Source organism: Muntiacus reevesi, chromosome 6, assembly GCF_963930625.1.
Source record: "Muntiacus reevesi chromosome 6, mMunRee1.1, whole genome shotgun sequence".
Lineage (NCBI taxonomy): Eukaryota > Metazoa > Chordata > Mammalia > Artiodactyla > Cervidae > Muntiacus > Muntiacus reevesi.
In genome coordinates, this window is record NC_089254.1 from 78,349,983 (window position 1) to 78,369,640 (window position 19,658).

Sequence of the window (19,658 nt, forward strand, 5' to 3'; positions counted from 1 at the left end):
CAAATTTGATTCTTATTAGGTTTGCTAGTTATTGCCTCAGAGTTTGCTTACAGGTGTAAAAGGAATGATAGTTCAGGGAAAGAATATAAAGCCGTTTAATCACCAGGCAAGACCACTGCATCAACATTAACACTGAAACACTAAACTGATGGGAACTTAGCCCAATTCAGCTCTGCTCACTCCACTAGGCTACAGGCAAGCTTGTCCGTGTTTCTCTGCCTGCCCCTCCATCTGATCCCTCTGCTTGCAGTTCTGAACTCTCAGAGCTCAGCCTTCTCTTCTCCTGTGGGGGAGGTGGCTGCTCTCAGCCTACCACAGGGGGGCCCTCCAGAAAGGCATTGGTACAGAGAGGTGGGGCTCCTCCTCAGGTCCCAGCCAGCCCCACCCCCTCTGGGTTCAGCCTGGTGGTCTTTAAGAGAGGTATTCACTGCCTGACCTGCCTGCCACTTATACTGGGAACCCAGTCCAGCTCACAGTACCAGGCATGATGCAGGTCCCAGCGCTGCTTCTGGTTTTCCTGGCTCCTGGTAAGTGTGTTGCCTGAATGTTGGGGGGATTCTTCTATGTTTTGTGGCAACGATGTGTGTGTGTGTTGCGGGGTGGGGAGTGGTCATACTAAGAAATGGTGTTTCCTCTTCCTCATTATTTTTTGTTGCTTTTCCAATTTCAGTCACGCAGGTGTCTTCCAACACGGAAGGGGAGAAGATGTCAATCACTAAGGCGACTGGGTCTGGGTCGTCTGTTGAAATCATTTGTGATCTTATTACCCAAACCCTCAAATATATCCACTGGTACAAGTACCAGGAGGGCAGAGCTCCCCAACGCCTTCTTTACTACGACATCTCCTACTCAAGGGTTGTGTTGGAATCAGGAGTCAGTGAAGGGAAGTACAAAGTTTATAAAGAGAAGAGCTATACTTTTGCAATCTCAAACCTGCAAGAAAGTGATTCTGGAATGTACTACTGTGCTGCCTGGGAGAAGCACGGTGGTTTAGACTGCCTTCACACTGCACTGGAAATTTTGCTTGTCACGGCCAAGCCAACCGTGATATACAGTATAGACCAGCCCTTGCCTCACTCACTGCTCCCAATTCTCTTTACTCTGAAGGAAGAGAAATCCTGAGTTCAATGCCCATTCCCCAACATTTATATTCAATTACTACTCACCCTTCCTCTCAGAAGCCACATTTTCCCTAAAAATAGGTCCCCACCTTTAGGCCTCAGGCAAGCAGCTGCCAGGCAATATATTCTTTCAGCTCCCCTAGGAGCTAGTGGAGTCTATTTCACCTTCTCTTTAGGACAGACAGGGCACCTAGGATTGATCTGTTCCTGGAGATATTTAGGAGAATAGAATGAAATGGTTAGCTATACTGAATCATTTATCCAGTCATTATCCAGAGCAGATGGCAGGGAATGAAGCACCTACATTATTCAGGATTATGAAGAATGAGAAAATGTGGAATGAAAATTTGGACTTTCTGAACCTCAAGCTGGTATCTGATTTATATTTTGAACAAACTGATATTTTCCTTACATCACCAACCAGGGCATGGCCGACACAGGGAAAGTGTAGGAAAAAGGTGATTGCTGCAGTTAGGCTAACCAGTGTATTCTACTTACACCTTCTGTTCAACCCAGAGCCAGAACTGCTCTGTTTTAAACAAGCAAACCCAGAGATTCTTTCCACCCTCCCTTCTACTTTGATATGACCAAATCCCAAACTGGAATGAGGCTTATCAGATTATATTTTTCTCAATAATTCATCTGAAAAAACAATTTGGGTGAACAACCAGACAATGACTGGTATCTATTTCAACTGAAAGGTCAATTAAGAAAGGGGTGAGGGCTTCTAATTGGGTTAAATTTAAGAACATAAATTAATACTGAAGTACAGAAATGCCAGATTCATATGTATATGTCTCTTTTGTACTGGATCCTTCAAATTTCTATCGGAACAGTGTTTCTTAAACTGTGGTCCATGGACCACCTGCATCAGAAATATCTGGATTTGAGTAAAAGTGCACATTCTGGGTTGCATTCAACACCATGAACACAAATCTTGGACTGACAGCTGGAAATGAGGCTTCAATAAGCTCCACATGAAAGTGAATGTTGCTCAGTCATGTCTGACTCTTTCCGACCCCATGGACTATACAGTCCATGGAATTCTCCAGGTCAGAATACTGGAGTGGGTAGCCTTTCCCTTCTCCAGGGGATCTTCTCAACCCAGGGATCCAACCCAGGTCTTCTGTATTGCAGGCAGATTCTTAAGCTCCATAGCTGATTCTTATTCAAGTTGATTTATAAGAACTGCCGTGCTAACAGTAACAGACAAAGTGACATGTCTCCCTCTGAAATGGGCTGATTCCCAGCCTGACACAGGAAAGCATTCTAGAATATTGCTCGTGGGCTTATCCCCAACCCAGAATCCCTCCTGTTCTGTTGCACCCTGGATGCTTCTGCTCTCCCTGGTCACTACACTTCTTCATGAGAATTCCACAACCACAAGTCAAAGTTTCAGGTCCTTCTCACTTCTGTGACTGCACAGAAGAAGGGATTGGATAGTAATGGAGCCAATTTGAACTTGCCCTTCTGGACCAGGGACCATGTATTTTAACTATTTTACAACTTCAGAAAGCCTGAAGCATAAACTTACTGTCATTTATATTTTTCCAATGTTGTTTAGGTTCTCTTCTGCACATTTATTTCTTTGATCTGCTTTGAATTCAAATTTTGGGTATGGGGGTGATGTAGAGAACTCACTGCAGAGAATATTTTATACAACAAATTTTTCCTGAAATCTGAGTTATAAGAATTTTTATGAGAAAAAGTAGGCATAACAATTCTATTGAGCCAAAGAAAAGTATCAGGATGGAACTCAAAGACATGCCCCTTGAGTCACGTTTGGTGCTGCATCACTCCATTTCACCCTGCTGGGAAGGACAGAAATAGTCTCCATAGGTGGCAGGAAAAGAGAGTAGAGGACTTCCAGCTCAGTCATGGGCACTGAATTGATAGGTTGGTTTGACCACTTTCTTTGCTGGAATTATTCACTGAAATTCTTTTGGACACACTCCTGACCTCACTGGTAACAGCCTGAGAGCTGTTGAGAAATGGAAACTCCTTTGTGATGAGAACCTGAGCATTAGGGTGTATGGTGGTGACTAAGAGGTCATTTTGCCTGAGCTGGGAGAGGACAAGTTCATGGAGCGTAATGAATTCTTTTAAAAAAAAAATACTGATTTGGAAATGCTGTAGAAAGGAAAGATTGTCTACATTCTTCTTTCTTAAAAATTAAGTATGTCTCCTGTTCTCTTGTCATCTTTCTATTCCAAGTTTCTCTACCCGAGGACTCAATTAGTTTCCTGCTTGTTCTTTCTAGCTCACACCTCTAGATGCTTTTAAATATAAATCTAACATATGGTGTTTGATAGAAAGCTATTTTTTTTCGTAACAAATAACCAATAGTTCAAGTCTAGTTTTAAAATAATCTATCATTTCTCCAACATTTAAACATGCTTTTGTAGTAGTTTTATTTCAGTATATCCTTGGAGTATTGGCTGGAAGATTTCTGTTTCATTTATGTCTCAATATTCATATATCCTTATCACATTATTTGCAATAGAAGATGAGGTTTGCCATGCCAAATGTCTATTCATTGTTATTCTTAAAAAATAATTTTTAAATTATTTCATATTTATATAACTTAACTAGCTTACTCCCCAACAGCCTCCAAGAGACTACTTTCAACATATCAGAGAAATGGACATTACTTTCAAATTTTAGTTTCAATAAAGAATGCATTATTTCAAAGGAGAAAGAATTCTGCAAATTTCTTTCTTTATCCTAGGGAAAATAAGTTATCACAGGACTTATTTTCTCACCGTGTGTTGGCATGGTAAAGAATCTTGTTGCCCAATAAATGAAGAACATTGCTCACATTTCACAAATACACTTGTGATGGTATATTTGCATTTTCAGTTACTGAAGAGATTCCTCCTTTTAGAAATACATTCCCACATTGCTAACAGACTGGCCCTGGTCATTGTGAGAACGGAAGACTTTATCTGATGCATTTTCTGAGTAGTTTCAACAGAGTTGAACATCTGGAAATTAAAAAAAAAAAAAGTTTTAATTCTTTGAATCCTTTTCCTGGAAATGTAGAAAAGTAGGTGACTACCCAGTTGGTGCCAAACTCTTCTTTTTCTCTTTTTATTCCTTTCATCTATTATCAGTATTTTCAATGATTTCTCCTCCAAGGAAAACAAACATTTGGGTCCATTTAGGTGAGGAAAACGTGTAAAACATCAAATGCTCTAAAACCTATGTTCAAAGACTTCCAAAACAATCCAGAAGACCAAATTGCCAGGATAAATTGCTGTCATGGCCTGAAGCTTAGGAGGCTGAGACTTTTGTAGGAGCTTTAATCAGTGTGACAGTTCAGGAAGGAAAAAAATACTTAGAAAAGTGACTGAGCTCATTTGGAAAAGTGACTTACCTTGTAAGTAACTTTTTTGGTAATTTTACCTTGGATATAAAAGACTGACAGATTTTTTTTTTTAATTAATATTTCTTTTATCTGACTGTCACATTCTTGACCTCAGCATAAGAATAGCAATTCTGTAGCTACTGGTCATTGTGTAGGGAAACTAAATTACTTTGCAACTGATTTATTCTCTGTTTGGATGTAGACTGAAATTCTCCTTTTAAAATACACACACACACACACACACACATGACTAAAATTAGATAGTAAAACATTTTGCTTTATTGTTTCATTTATGTTTCAATATTCTTACACCTTTAATATACTATATCATTATGTTGTAAAAAGTTATTGGTTCAAGTTTCTTTTCTTATAGACAGTATGTTAAGTGAGAAATATTTTTCTTAATTATTTGTCCTCTAGAGTTTGAAATAAAGCACAGTGCTCCTATCTCACAATAATCTTAAAAACCTATATTATTGGTTTTCATCTCATCCCTAAAATCAGTGCATAAAAATTCCTACAGTAAATGACTATAGATATTGATAAATTCCACTTAACTTCTTGGAGAGAACCTGAGATCAGTTGAAATTCCTGCAGTCACATATCTGGTTACACTGCCTGGGTATGGACCAGTTTCATGGAATTTGTGAGCTCAATGAGTCATTTCAGCTCCAAAGTCCACGAAAAGGGTCTGCATGGTTGGGCATCCTCATTTGCTTATTCTCTCAACAAATATTTATTGAGGACATTTTCTGTGCTGGATGCTGAGATAAAAGGGTAAACAAGACACAGATAGAACAAGTCCTAATGCTCAAACAGCTTCTAGTCTAGGAAAGCATTCTAGATTCTGGCTTGGTTGGGACCCATGTTCTATGGTGTGTAGCTCAGAGGCAGGAATTCTTGAACTGACTAGCTTGTTTCTCTTCCTAATTGGTGTAATAGTTATTATGTTTCATGGAAGCATTTGAGGAAATCTTCCTAAACCATCCTGTTAAATATTTTAATATTAGCGACTATTTTCTGAGGGCCAGACAGCATGAGAAGTAGTTTCAGTGCTTTCTCTCTTTCCTCAACAGGAATCTTCTTATTCCCACTTTGTTGGTAAGGAAATAGATTTAGAGAAGTTCCGGTACTTGCTTAAAATTATATGACAGGTTACATTGCAAAGTTTAGGATCCAATAGAGACTTGTCTATTCTAAAGTGCATGGTCTGGACAATTAAGTCATGTGAGAAATATTTAAGTCATATTTTCATATTCTGAGTATTAACTGTTCCTAACAGTAGGAACCACTGTTTTCCAATTAGTTCATAAGATGTTTTTACTACTGACGTGTGAAAACAATGTTTCTACTTCTAATCGTGGCACTAAAATGACTTCTCTTCCCCCTAAAAAGTTTATAGAAGTCATATTGAATATAGATTTATTAAGTAGTCAAAATAGGATTCTTAGTGTATCTCAACAGAATGACACCATTGCACTGAATTTTCTTTCTGTTTTGGCATCATATTTGTCAGAAATATTGAAGCTTTAAAAGAAATGGAGCATTTGTACTAAACTTCATTGTACATAGATGTGTGGGATGGAGGGATGGGAAGGAGGTTCAAGAGGAAGAGGATATATTTATACATGGGGCTCTCCAGGTGGTCCTAGTGGTAAAGAACCTGCTGCCAACGCAGGAAGGTGGTTCTGATCTCTGGGTCAGGAAGATCCCCTGGAGGAGGTCATGGCAATCCACTCCAGTATTCTTGCCTGGAGAATCCCATGAATAGAGGAGCCTGGCAGGCTACTGTCCATGGGGTCGCAAAGAGTCAGACATGACTGAAGTGACTTAGCATGCAGGCACATGGCTGATTCACTGTGCTGGGCAGCAAAAACTAAAATAACATTGTAAAAAATTACACTCCAAAAAAAAGTCTGTAAAACTCATGTGGTCTCCTAAATGAGGACTGGATTCTGGAATGAAGCTACTTTAGGATCGTTTTAGATGCTTACACCTCAACACACACAAATCACAAAAATACCTGGAAAACATATTGAACATACATTTATTAAATACTCAAGTATATTATTCCTATAAATATTCCTCATTGAAAAGTAGAGGCACATTAACTCCGCATCACACTCTCAGCAAAGAACTGACTTTATACAGGAAAGCTTTTGAAAGGAGATTTTAAAACATACAGGCAAAATGGTAAGAAAAGGTGAAACGCTACTCCCAACTGATGTGAGACAGAAACAGATGTAAGCCAAGCAGCCCAGGCAGAGAAGGGACAGCTCTTCAGTTCTCGACACATTCATACTGTATGTCGTTTGCTGGGAGTCACCTCTGTGTCAAGGTAGCAGGACCAATTACTCTCTACATTTCTGTAAGTATTGAAACAATATAGACACAATTTTAAAACAGGCACAGTTCTTTTTAAATTCTGTATATTTTGTATCCTTATCAAAGAATTAGGATTTGCAAATATATTATCTGATTCTTCTTGCCATATTGGAGTTAGAACTTACTAAATTATCAACCCCCAGAGCAGAAAAGGAAACAAGCTATAATGCACAAACTATTATTTTATTTAAACTGCTAGTTTCCGAAATCTACTTGAGAAGACCTAAGATAAAAAACATAGGTCAGTTTCAGTTTCATCCATCTCATTAACTGGAGCCCATTATACAGAGTGAAGTAAGCCAGAAAGATAAAGAACATTACAGTATACTAACACATATATACGGAATTTAGATAGATGGTGGCGATAACCCTATATGCAAAACAGAAAAAGAGACACAGAAGTACAGAACAGACTTTTGAGCTCTGGGGGAGAACGTGAGGGTGGGATGTTTTGAAAGAACAGCATGTATATTATCTATGGTGAAACAGATCACCAGCCCAGGTGGGATGCATGAGTCAAGTGCTCGGGCCTGGTGCACTGGGAGGACCCTGAGGAGTCGGGTGGAGAGGGAGGTGGGAGGGGGGATCGGGATGGGGAATACGTGTAACTATATGGCTGATTCATGTCAATGTATGACAAAACCCACTGAAATGTTGTGAAGTGATTGGCCTCCAACTAATAAAATAATATTAAAACAACAACAACAACAACAACAAAAAACCAAAAAAAACCCCATAGGTCAGACCATAGCAAAAAACTAGATCAAAGTCACTCAGGGAAGTAGAAGGAAAGAGGCCTGTGATGACCTAGCAGGAAGCACAGGATAAGATTTCATTCTCAAAGGTAGGAATGATATGTGTCTGTTCTATCTCTATAAAAAAAAAGTAAGCAAAAAATGTAAAAGTTGAAAAATGTAGCAGAATAATAGTTATAATTAACTTTGGTGTGATAAAGAAGCACACCAAATTTTACAATAAGATATGCTTTTCTTACCATAAAATTAGACAGGGACCTCAATGCTGGAGTCTTTGGTAGGAAAATGAAGAAAAGGGGAACATTGACTTCAATATCTATTTTATAAAATGGAAGAAATCAGTTCAGTTCAGTTGCTCAGTTGTGTCTGACTCTTTGCGATCCCATGAACTGCAGCACACCAGGCCTTCCTGTCCATTACCGACTCCCGGAGTCCACCCAAACCCATGTCCATTGAGTCAGTGATGCCATCCAACCATCTCATCCTCTGTCGTTCCCTTCTCCTCCTGCCCTCAATCTTTCCCAGCATCAGGGTCTTTTCAAATGAGTCAGCTCTTCACATCAGGTGGACAAAGTATTGGAGTTTCAGCCTCAACATCAGTCCCTCCAATGATCCCCCAGGACTGATCTCCTTTAGGATGGACTGGTTGGATCTCCTTGCAGTCCAAGGGACTCTCAAGAGTCTTCTCCAACACAACAGCTCAAAAGCATCGGCTCTCAACTTTCTTTATAGTCCAAGTCTCACATCCATACATAACTGCTGGAAAAATCATAGCCTTGACTAGATGGACCTTTGTTGGCAAAGTAATGTCTCTGCTTTTGAATATGATGTCTAGGTTGGTCATAACTTTCCTTCCAAGGAGTAAGCATCTTTTAATTTCATGGCTGCAATCACCATATGCAATGATTTTTGAGCCCCCAAAAATAAAGTCAGCCACTGTTGCCACTGTTTCCCCATCTATTTCCCATGAAGTGATGGGACTGGATGCCCTGATCTTAGTTTTCTGAATATTGAGCTTTAAGCCAACTTTTTTACTCTCCTCTTTCACTTTCATCAAGAGGCTTTTTAGTTCTTCTTCACTTTCTGCCATAAGGGTGGTGTCATCTGCATATCTGAGGTTATTGATATTTCTCCCGGCAATTTTGATTCCAGCTTGTGCTTCTTCCAGCCCAGCGTTTCTCATGATGTACTCTGCATATAAGTTAAATAAGCAGGGTGACAATATGCAGCCTTGACGTACTCCTTTTCCTATTTGGAACCAGTCTGTTGTTCCACGTCCAGTTCTAACTGTTGCTTCCTGTCCCGCATACTGGTTTCTCAAGAGGCAGATCAGGTGGTCCTGTATTCCCATCTCTTTCAGAATTTTCCACAGTTTATTGTGATCCACACAGTCAAAGGTTTTGGATTAGTCAATAAAGCAGAAATGTTTTTCTGGAACTCTCTTGCTTTTTTGATGATCCAGCAGATGTTGGCAACTTGATCTGGCTCCTCTGCCTTTTCTAAAACCAGCTTGAACATCTGGAAGTTCACAGTTCACGTATTGCTGAAATGTGGCTTGGAGAATTCAGAGCATTACTTTACTAGAGTGTGAGATGAGTGCAATTGTGTGGTAGTTTGAGCATTCTTTGGCATTGTCTTGAAATAAACCCAGTTCATACCTTTGGTGCATCAATAGTACAATCATCATAAAATTTAATGTCATTCATTTGGTGACCCTGCAGAGAGGTCAGGCAGGTAAGGTATTGGTGATGAAACATGACTGTCCACTCACCCACAAAAATTTTGAATTTGAGTTACTTGTCTCTCTTTAGCTTGCTTTATCCCACTTGGAGAGAAAAATGATATTTAAATGTAGGTTTTTTGTATGTCCTGTAGCGAGATCATCATAGTTATCTGGTCTCCTTTTGTATACCCATTCCCACCATACCACCTATCCACCCTAAAATATGTTTCCCTATGATAGAATAAAAGAGATTTTTAAAATATATTTTTCTACCTTTTAAAATTTATTTTATAATTGGTGGAAAATTTCTTTACAATGTTATGCTGGTCTCCGCCATAGAACAACAGAAATCAGCCATAATTATACATATAACACCTCCCCTCTTGAGCCTTCCTCCCCTCCCCTCGCCCCCTCTTCTAGGTAATCACAGAAAGCCAAGCTGGACTCCCTGTGTCAAGTAGCAACTTCTCATGAGTTATCTATATTGCACACGGTAGTGTATATATGTCGATTCTACTAATAAAAGAGATTGTTTAAAAATGTGTTCATGAATGTTGGAAGTCTTGATATGTGGCAGTTAAAAGTCACACCTCACTTTAACATGTGGAGAAAGAACGAAGGCTAACATGTAATCTATCTTCTGCTACTTAGTAGCTAGGATGTTTTTCAAGTTACATGATGGCTTGAATTTCTCTTCCCATTGAAAATAAGAACAACAGTGACCACTCACCATCTACTGCAGATGAACAGCCAGGCTGTAATTCAATGGCAACTTTTCTTCCTTTTACCACTTGCTGGGTTGTTTCAAGCCACACAATGTTTGTATTTATCTAGCAACTCTTTTTAATGACTACTTTATTTTCCCCTACAGATAGAGACCTTGATGTAGGCATGCCCCCCAAGCCCACTATGTTTCTTCCTTCAATTACTGAAATCAATTGCAATAATGCTGGAACATACCTTTGTCTTCTGGAGAATTTTTTGCTCATGTTATTAAGGTTTATTGGAGAGGAAAAAATGGCAACAGAGTTCTGTCATCCCAATAGGGAAACACCACGAAGACCACTGATACATACTTGAAGTTCAGCTAGTTGACCATGACTGAAAAATGCATGGAGAAAGAACACATACGTATCATCAAACATGAGAAAAATAAAACAGGAAAAGATCAGGAGATCTTTCTTCCTTCAGTTAGTCAAGGTATGTGTATATACTGAATACATCCTCCCAGAACATTTTTTTCAAAGGGATTACCCCATATCTTCTGTCCGTTAATGAAAAACAAATATAAATCTTTTTTAAAGTGTTGAGCTATGTCCTTACAGAATGGAAAAAGTAGAGTTTGAAGTTTAATAAAGAGATAAATGTGCTTAAATATTACCCATCTTGATTTCACCAGCCAAAATATCAAGTTTATAATGATGCCTTTTAGGATTGTTATATGGTTTAAATAAAACAATGCATATGGAAGCACCGACAGTGTTCACAGCACAGTTGTTCAGTCTCAGTTGTGTCTGACTCTTTGCAACACTATGGACTGCAGCTCGCCAGCAAAGCACACAAAAAGAAATTCCACTGTTATTGATCTTACGTGATCAGGAAGTAAGAAGAATTATGTCTTTTATGAATATTCTGTTTATCAAGCAAAGTCACCTCATTTCAATCTTGCTTACTCAAACTATAACCCAGAAATTCGTATTATTGACAAAATGGTGTTTGTATGAGAGTCAGATTGCAGCTCAATAGGAAGTGGAATAATTCGACTACTGTACTTTTATTATGATCCATGGTCTTACATTTTCAAGATTTGTGTTTTATATACCACCATAAGGTAAAATTTTGTAAACAAAAATGGGTTGAGGCTAAAGTGTAGAGACTTATATTCTATATAATGAATGTATTTCTTGCTAATGGAAAATTCCCCCCACAACTCTCACTGCAGTGCTAGCACACACCAGGTCTGAAGGGATGTGTGGATGAACACACTGGGGTGAATTACTCTTCCAGGATGATGTCCTACAGCAATGAGTATATGGCCTTTCTGTAATCACTCAAAAGTGTTCTGAATCACTTACAGTCCTTTATGTGAACACAACTGTCCAAAGGTCCCAGAGGGCCCATAAGAAGGAATCAGTTTGGACTTTTCCCTCTGATTAAAAACCCTTTTTAAACAGTGGGAAACATGCCCAAAATATAATAAAATGTACAGAGACTTTTGCACTGAATCGTCCTTACTTCTGAAGTAAGTTTCTCTTACCCTTAGTTTGTCCAAATACTTGCTTTGAACATTTTGTCCTGGGACTGCAATAAAGAGTAAGTGAAGTAATGACAGCAGAAATGCTTACTTTCAAAAACATAACACAGGTGTATTTATTCATATATTCATTGTGGGGTTTTTGTATCTTTTATAAGGCTCTTTAAAGTAAGATTATAAAGTAGCCCCGAATCTTTATTTCTGTGGCTAAGAAATAAAGGGGAAGCAAACAGACAAAGTGCTGGTTTAATGTAACTATGGACTTAATTGTCCTTAGATTTTAAGTTTTCTAGTGATCAGAAAAAAATAAGAATTCAAGTAACTTTAGTGATGATTATCATAAAGGAGAGAAGATTTGGGTTATAGTGTGTTACACTTGGCGCTTAATTGATCAGACAAATGTTGCCCACAGGCTACTCATGGCAACAAAGTTAATGAGGTCATTTCAGTTAACTTCATCTGCAGCAAATTTCTAAGGAGGAACCCAGTTGACTTTTGTGACTCTGTTTTCCTCTATCCAACAAACCATTATCTATACAGAAAATGTTTTACTTATATGTATGCCTTTTTAAAATTGCAAATAAATACAATTCTTGCCTCAGGTTTTCAATAGTCAGGGGATTATAAATGTGATTTGACCTGTTTTTCTGTCCTTTAAAAAATTCCACTGAAATACCAAGCCCCCGTAATAAAATTGTCATTGCTAAGAATACTTGAGATATATAGAAGAGAAGGTTTTAGTGTCCACAGTGGTGGAATTCTGTTTTCTTTCTATAGAGCAATTTCTTACATTTCTATCTTATTTTTACAAAGTATCTTCCATATGTTTTGTCTCATTTAATCCCCCACCATGATCCTTGGAATGCTGACTCTGCCGTCACTGGTATGACTCTCAGCAAGTTACCCTGTAATTCTTATTCCTGCTTTGTATTATGAAATCTTCCAAATAGAGTTCACTCCAGTGTCACTGGGACAAGATATTGCATGTGAAGTATTTAAATTAGTGCCTGGCACAGTAATAATCACTCAATGACTATTAGACTCTCAATATTGTTTTCTTTATTCTCACCCACACCACATCTGTAGAACCTTGTGCAAGAGTAGCTGATAGTGGGATATGAGTGATATAGAAAGTTGTGGCTGGTTGCTTATCTTTCCCAGATTGGAAATTTGCTTGAGCCAAACTCCTTCAAACATGAGATTCTATTTTAGTTTCTGGGATCAGATGAGTTCATTTTGATGCTGAATTGATCTACGGAATTGCACAGAATCAGACCAACTATTCCTAGATTATAGGGCTCTTATTTTTAATGAATGTTTCTTTGTCAGCAGAGTAAATACTTACACGTGTGTGTTACAATAACACATGTATAAACCCATGTGCACACTGTCAAATAACAGGCATGAGAAGTTTATTAATAACTGTTCTCATTTCTTGTAGTTGTCACTTCAATTGTCATTACTACTGAACTTCCAAATGATGGTTTGATGATGAAAGTGGTAAGTTTTTGTATATATTTGCCTGTAAGTCAGGCTTCAGTCATTTTTCCCTTCTGATTATTTTCCCTTTTGAAGTTTTCCTGGCTTAAAAGGCAACCCACCCCAGTATTCTTGCCTGAAAAATTCCATAGACAGAAGAGTCTGGTGGGCTAAAGTCCATGGGGTCTCAAAGAGTCGGACCGGACTGAGCAACTGAACAAATTAAAAAAGGCCAATTATCTGCAATTGTGGGGTTCATCATTGTTAAACTTTTAATGACTCCTCTTTTGTTTCTTTGTCAGGAGAATATATATATATATAAACAGACATATGCACACAGACACACATGTATATGTACAGACATATGGACAGACTCTAATAGGCAAGGTTGACTGATAATATCTGATCTCATTGCTTCTAGAAGGCATGGATATTTATTCTACAAAAGCTGTCTAACACAGGAAAATGGTAAATTTTTGAATATATCTGCATTCATTTCATCCTCTAGACTTCCCCCTTTCTAATCAAATTATCTTTTTAACTTCCCTGGTCTATAGTGGGAAAGACCAATTATTTGTGGATTTGTGGCACTGATATTTTTAATCAGTATCTCTCCTGACTCTTTATTGGCAAAGTATATACGTTATATATATAAATATATATATACACACACACATAGATTATACATGATAAAATATGTAGATTATGAGTGTGTATATAGACACACACACATACATTCATATCACAGTGTCAAAAACTAGATATGAACAATAAACTAATACTTGGTCTCTTTTCTTCCAAAAGTCACTGATGTTCATCTTACAAAAACACGTCTAAATGATGAAAACAGTAAGTTTTGTCTATGTTTGCCTTCATGTCAGGCTATAGCACATTTTTTTCCCCTCTTGATAAACTTAAGTTTTGAACTTTCTTGGTTTAAGGCAGAAAAATCAGACTATTTGGATTTGTTGAAATAGGCTGAGTGATATTTTAATTCAATATACTATCATTTCCTAGGACCCATATTAATACAATAAATGCTGGTGTTGGTGTGAGTGGACTGTAAATTAGAGGGTATAGTGATAGGCCCTGAATTATCTAAACAATGGGTTTCATTCATTAGTGTGGCTTTGTTTCTTTTTTAAAATTATTTTTAATTTTTTTCTTTCTTTTTTATTTTTTAAATTATGAAAGTACAATAACACATTAACAGGAGACTTGGAAAATACAGAACAAACTTACATATAGTTCCACTATATATTACAGTTATTTTTTAAGTAGATAAATTAAGATTTTAGTTGGAATTTCAATATCAAAGTCTAAAAAATTAATAGAATGAATATACAGAAAAGTAGGAGGATAAGTAGATATGAAAATCATTATGAACCAACTCAACATAATTAAGATTTATATAATTTTCAAACAGCAGCAGGATACAAATTCTATTTAAGTTCCCATAGACTATAAACCAGGAGACACTACAACATATTTGGGGACATGAAGCAAGGTGTAAAAATTTCATAGTTTTGTACTGAAATCATACAGAGTCTGTTCTCTTATCACTGTGGAATTATGTTATAAATCAATATCAAAATGTATTTGAAAACAGCCCACATATTTTCTAGTGCATGCTAAGTTGTGTTCAACTCTTTGTGACCCTAAGGACTCACCAGGTTCCTTTGTCCATGGGCTTCCCCAGGCAAGAACACTGGAGTGGGTTTCTATGCCCTTTGGCAGAGTATTTTCTTGACCCACCAATGCAGTGACACCCCACTCCAGTACTCTAACCTGGAAAATCCCATGGACGGAGGAGCCTGGTGGGGTCGCTAAGAGTCCATGGGGTCGCTAAGAGTCGGACACGACTGAGAGACTTTACTTTCACTTTTCACTTTCACGTATTGGAGAAGAAGATGGCAACCCACTCCAGTGTTCTTGCCTGGAGAATCCCAGGGACAGGGCAGCCTGGCGGGCTGCCGTCTATGGGGTTGCATAGAGTCGGACACGACTGAAGCGACTTAGCAGCAGCAGCAGCAGTGATTGAATCGTGTCTCTTGTCTCCTGCATTGGCAGGTGGATTCTTTACCACTAGCACCACTTGGGAAGCCTCATTTTCAAGGGCAACATGACGTTTACCAAGAGAGATCTTTGATTAAATCATTGAAAGTCTCAATAAAATTGAAAGACTGAGAAAACATAGAAGGTGATTGTAGAGAAAGTGAAAGAAAGAAAGAAAGTGAAGTCACTCAGTAGTGTCCGACTCTTTGTGAACCCATGGACTGTAGCCCACCAGGCTCCTCCGTCCATGGAATTTTCTAGGCAAGAGTACTGGACTGGGTTGCCATTTCCTTCTCCAGGGGATCTTCCTGACACAGGGATCAAACCGGGGTCTCCCGCATTGCAGGCAGATGCTTTCACCGTCCGAGCCACCAGAACAGAAAGCATTTAAATGAGAAATTAATATAAAAATGAGAGATTAATATCCAAGATACTTTTAAAGCCCCATGGGTTTGGAGATTAAATGTCTACTTTTAAATTATGAGTGTAGCTAAGAGTGTGACTTTGCTTCTAATGACTGATGAAACCTGATTTCTCTTTGCTTTTAGATATTTTTCATCTGTATTCAATGCTAGTAGCTAATACATGAAATCTGACACTAACTGAAAGCTTCTTATACACAAGGTGTTGTGCTGTCTCTTAAATGCGTGTATTTTCTGCTTAATCCTCATTAAACTCCCAGGAGGTGGTATAATATTTCCCCTTAACCCACTTTATTGATGGGAGCAAGCTATTAAAATTAAGCCTGTGAACAAAGCCACACAGCTACATCTGGGGATTCAACCCAGGCCATCTGAATAAATGGTTTATACACTTACTTGATTCTCTATTCCTCCTTTATGATATAGATATAGAGCAAGAATCCCAAAGCCCAGGCCCTGAGACAGGAAGGCCTGTGAGCAAGGGTGTAAATGCATGGGCTTCTCAGTGTCACAGACTGAAATTTAAACTCCAGTTCTTTTCTTTATTAGCTATATGAAAAATGGGTAAATCCCTTATGTTTTCTGAGCAATATGTTCCTCTTTTGCTATTAGGGAACAGATTCCTTGGGGATTCTCAATCCCTTTGCCAGATCCCCAGATTGGGAAGACGGATGTGGGGCCTAGAACCTTCACAACAGTGTGAGAACTTCTTTGGTATTATTGTTCTTCAGTTGTAGGTCACCTACCCAGTGGGTATGGGATTTGATTTTAACGTGATTGCACCCCTCCTACCATCTCATTGCAACATCTCCTTTATCCTTGGACCTGGGGTATGTTTTTTGTGCATTCAACATCCTCCTGTCTGTGGTTGTTCAGCAGCTAGTTGTGATTTTAGTGTTATTTCAGGAGAAGACAGGCGTACATCTTTCTACTCTGTCATTTTGGGATAGTCAACTCATTGGAAAAGTCCCTGATGCTGGGAAAGATTGATGGCAGGAGGAGAAGGGGGTGACAGAGGAAGAGATGGTTGGATAGCACCACCAACTCAATGACATGAGTTTGAGCAAACTCCAAGAAACAGTGAAGGACAGGGAAGCCTGGCATGCTGCAGTCCACGGGGTTGCAGAGTCGGTCATGACTTAGCGACTGAACAACAATAGGGAACAATCACACCAACTCAGTTATTGGAGAGATAAGATCAAATATGTGGAAAGTCTTCCACAAAGTATCCATTTAGTCAGCACAGAATCAGAACCAGTTGGTGGCCCTTTCTCCCTCCATGAAGGTCTTAGTGAATTTAGATGCTCTGGCTCTGGTCCTGCTGATCCCTCCTCCATTCCCAGTATCAGGGGGCCTGGAACTCAGCTAACACCTGACCTGACCAAGGGCAGTGAGTTATGAGCCTGTCACTTCCTGAGATCCTTTCCATACCAAATGCTAGTGATTCTGGAGTTCTGACTCTTTTGAGATAAAGTATGGAAAAGGAAAATTTCCACAAGAAGAAACTCAGCCTTATAGTTAGACAAGTCATGTCCATCATCATTGTTGTTAATTAGTTTTTGACATCATATATTTCTTGCAAAACTTCAAAGGAGAGTAAGTGCAATTTTCCTATAACATTGTGATGACAGCTGTGATGTTAGACATTGAAGAAAAACAGGTGAGTGAGGCTTGAGCTCCTAAAGCTTCAGGGACCTGGAACCAAGACTTTGATCCATTGTTTACACTATCCTCTTACTAAAAGCCCCTGTCCACACGACTGTGAACCCCACCTGATTTCCATGGTTTGTTTTCTTCTTAGGAATCTCACTGATGCACAGTATATAATGGCTCAGATACCAAATCAGCAATTTAGCTTCATATTTATACTTAACTGATGTCTGGAGTATTTATTGCACATGGTGATACAGGATTACAGAGCAGCTACGACTGTGTTCTTCAAAGTCATGTTGCTGCAATTGAAATGTGGTTTCTGGTACTTTTTAAATGTAAGCCATCTGGAAAATTATTTCTGTGTTCAGTTTACTGGTAAAATGGGATTGAAAGTAATAATCTCTTTGGTTATTTTAAAACTTAAATAAAAGTAGAATTTTACATATAAAGCTCACAGAATAGGTGTTTGACATTTGATTAGTGGTTAATGAATATTACCTATTATTCTTACTCAGAGATGTGGTGGGGGCAAAAACAGGCTAAATGCTATTTATCAAAAATACTTTTTTCTATTGGACTCATTCATTAAAAACATAACCTTGCTTTTTAATATTTTGGGAGGATCTGGTGAGTTTAGCTGAGGTTGTTGACTGACTTGAATTGTCAAGTGGGTTCTGCATTGGTCTGGCGGTGACAGTGCTCATGGTGGTTGAACTTGTTTTCTTTGGGGTTTGATGGTGCAGAGGTGTCACTAGGTTCCTGGAAATAAATAGTCGTGACCACTGTTTCCATTAATATATCCTATTCTCTCAAAAGAACACTTGAAACTAACCAAAATGACTTCTCCTAGATACCCTGCAGCTGCAGCTCATGAACACCTCTGCCTATTACACCTACCTCCTCCTCATCTTCAAGAGTGCGGTCTATTTTGTCATCGTCACCTCCTCTGTGTGTTTAGAAGAGGCATCAGCTGTGATGGAAAGAGCTCGTGACAGAGGGGATCACAAAAGGGTCAATTTTCCTTCATCATCTATCCCTAAAATTCTCTACTTTCTTGCTGGGTTTGGATTGTCTCAGTTCATAGGTGTATTTATCTATTATTTCACTTTTAGGTAACAATTTTTCAAGCCATTGGGCAAACAGAGAGTTTGACTCTGTAATAAGGAATTCTGCCATTACTCGGGGCAGGGCCCAGGGCTGGTCCCGGGAGCCTCTCCCACCACTGTCCCCACAACCTCAGCAGCTGCTCCCACCCCCGAATCCACGGGCCTCCCAAGGACACGCAGCAGGCAGCTCCCGTCTCCTCCATCAGCCCATGCACCCAGACCATGACCCTGATCTCCCTGCCCCACACCCTGGAGCCGCCAGCTTTGTTGCTTGAACTCTGAACTTTAATTTTCATAATAGACATAAAATATAAAAATGTATAAAAAGTCTGTGTGTACTTTAATTTCATGAAATCCAATCAAGATAAGAAACAGCATGACAAACAACATGACAAATTCAGCATGGTTATGATAATGGTCAGTACCAAGTTTCTATGCCTAAGTGATTATGGTCTTTCTTTGGGGCACTGGTTCCAAGGAGAGCCACAGCTAAAGGAAGGGGCCCGTCTGGTGACTTCTCTTTCAGAGTCACCGGATGCAGACTCCTTGGTTTGGGACATTCATTTGGAGATACTGTTACACCCAGCATACTTTGCACTGTGTGTGCTCAGATTGTGCTGGAGTCTCACGAACACTGCCTGCTAATCCTCACATTAACCCCATGAGAACTGCTCCAGCACCAGAGCAGCTTCAGGTGGAGAGTAAAGCATGCAGACTGTGACCTTCGAAGGCCTGCATTTGAACCCTGGGCCTGTATTAGGATTCGTGTGACCTCAGCAGGACTCTGAGTCCTGTGCCATCATCCCCTCATCTGTGCAATGAAGTTACAGAACCCTGTCTCCTGGGGCATGTGGAATAGACGAGCCAGTGATGCTTGATCCGTGCAAGTCCTCAACACCAACTAGTCTCTACTGTTGGTATCTCTACTGTAGAATCAGTAGGTTCTACACAAACACGGAGCCACTAAGAATCATCTCTAGTTTCACTTCCTTCATGCACAGGTTAGATGTGGACAAAATAGGGATTCAGTTACTGTCTTTCACCAGGTAATCTCGTGAATCCTCTAAGAGACCTTGAAGGAAGGTACAGTTACAGTTCACAGTTTAAAGATGGAAGAGATGGAGTTATCTGCTCACTACAACCATTTTGTAAGTAGTAATTATTTAGAGCCGAGTTTCTCTGATCTCTGTGCCTGTATTTTGTTACCGCATATGTCTAATTCATTCATAAGAAGGAGGTCCCAGAGAGGCTAGGAAATACCCAAGGTTAAATACAGAGCAATGCAGAGTTCACATGGGCCAGTTCTGCCTGACTTAAATCCTGCTGCTTTTTTCAGTG

General features: G+C 39.1%; 1 pseudogene; it reads left to right on the forward strand.

The window, feature by feature from the left end:
- Positions 1-442: 442 nt before the first annotated feature.
- LOC136170329 (uncharacterized) lies at positions 443-18,602 on the forward strand (annotated as a pseudogene).
- The last annotated feature ends 1,056 nt before the right edge of the window (positions 18,603-19,658 follow it).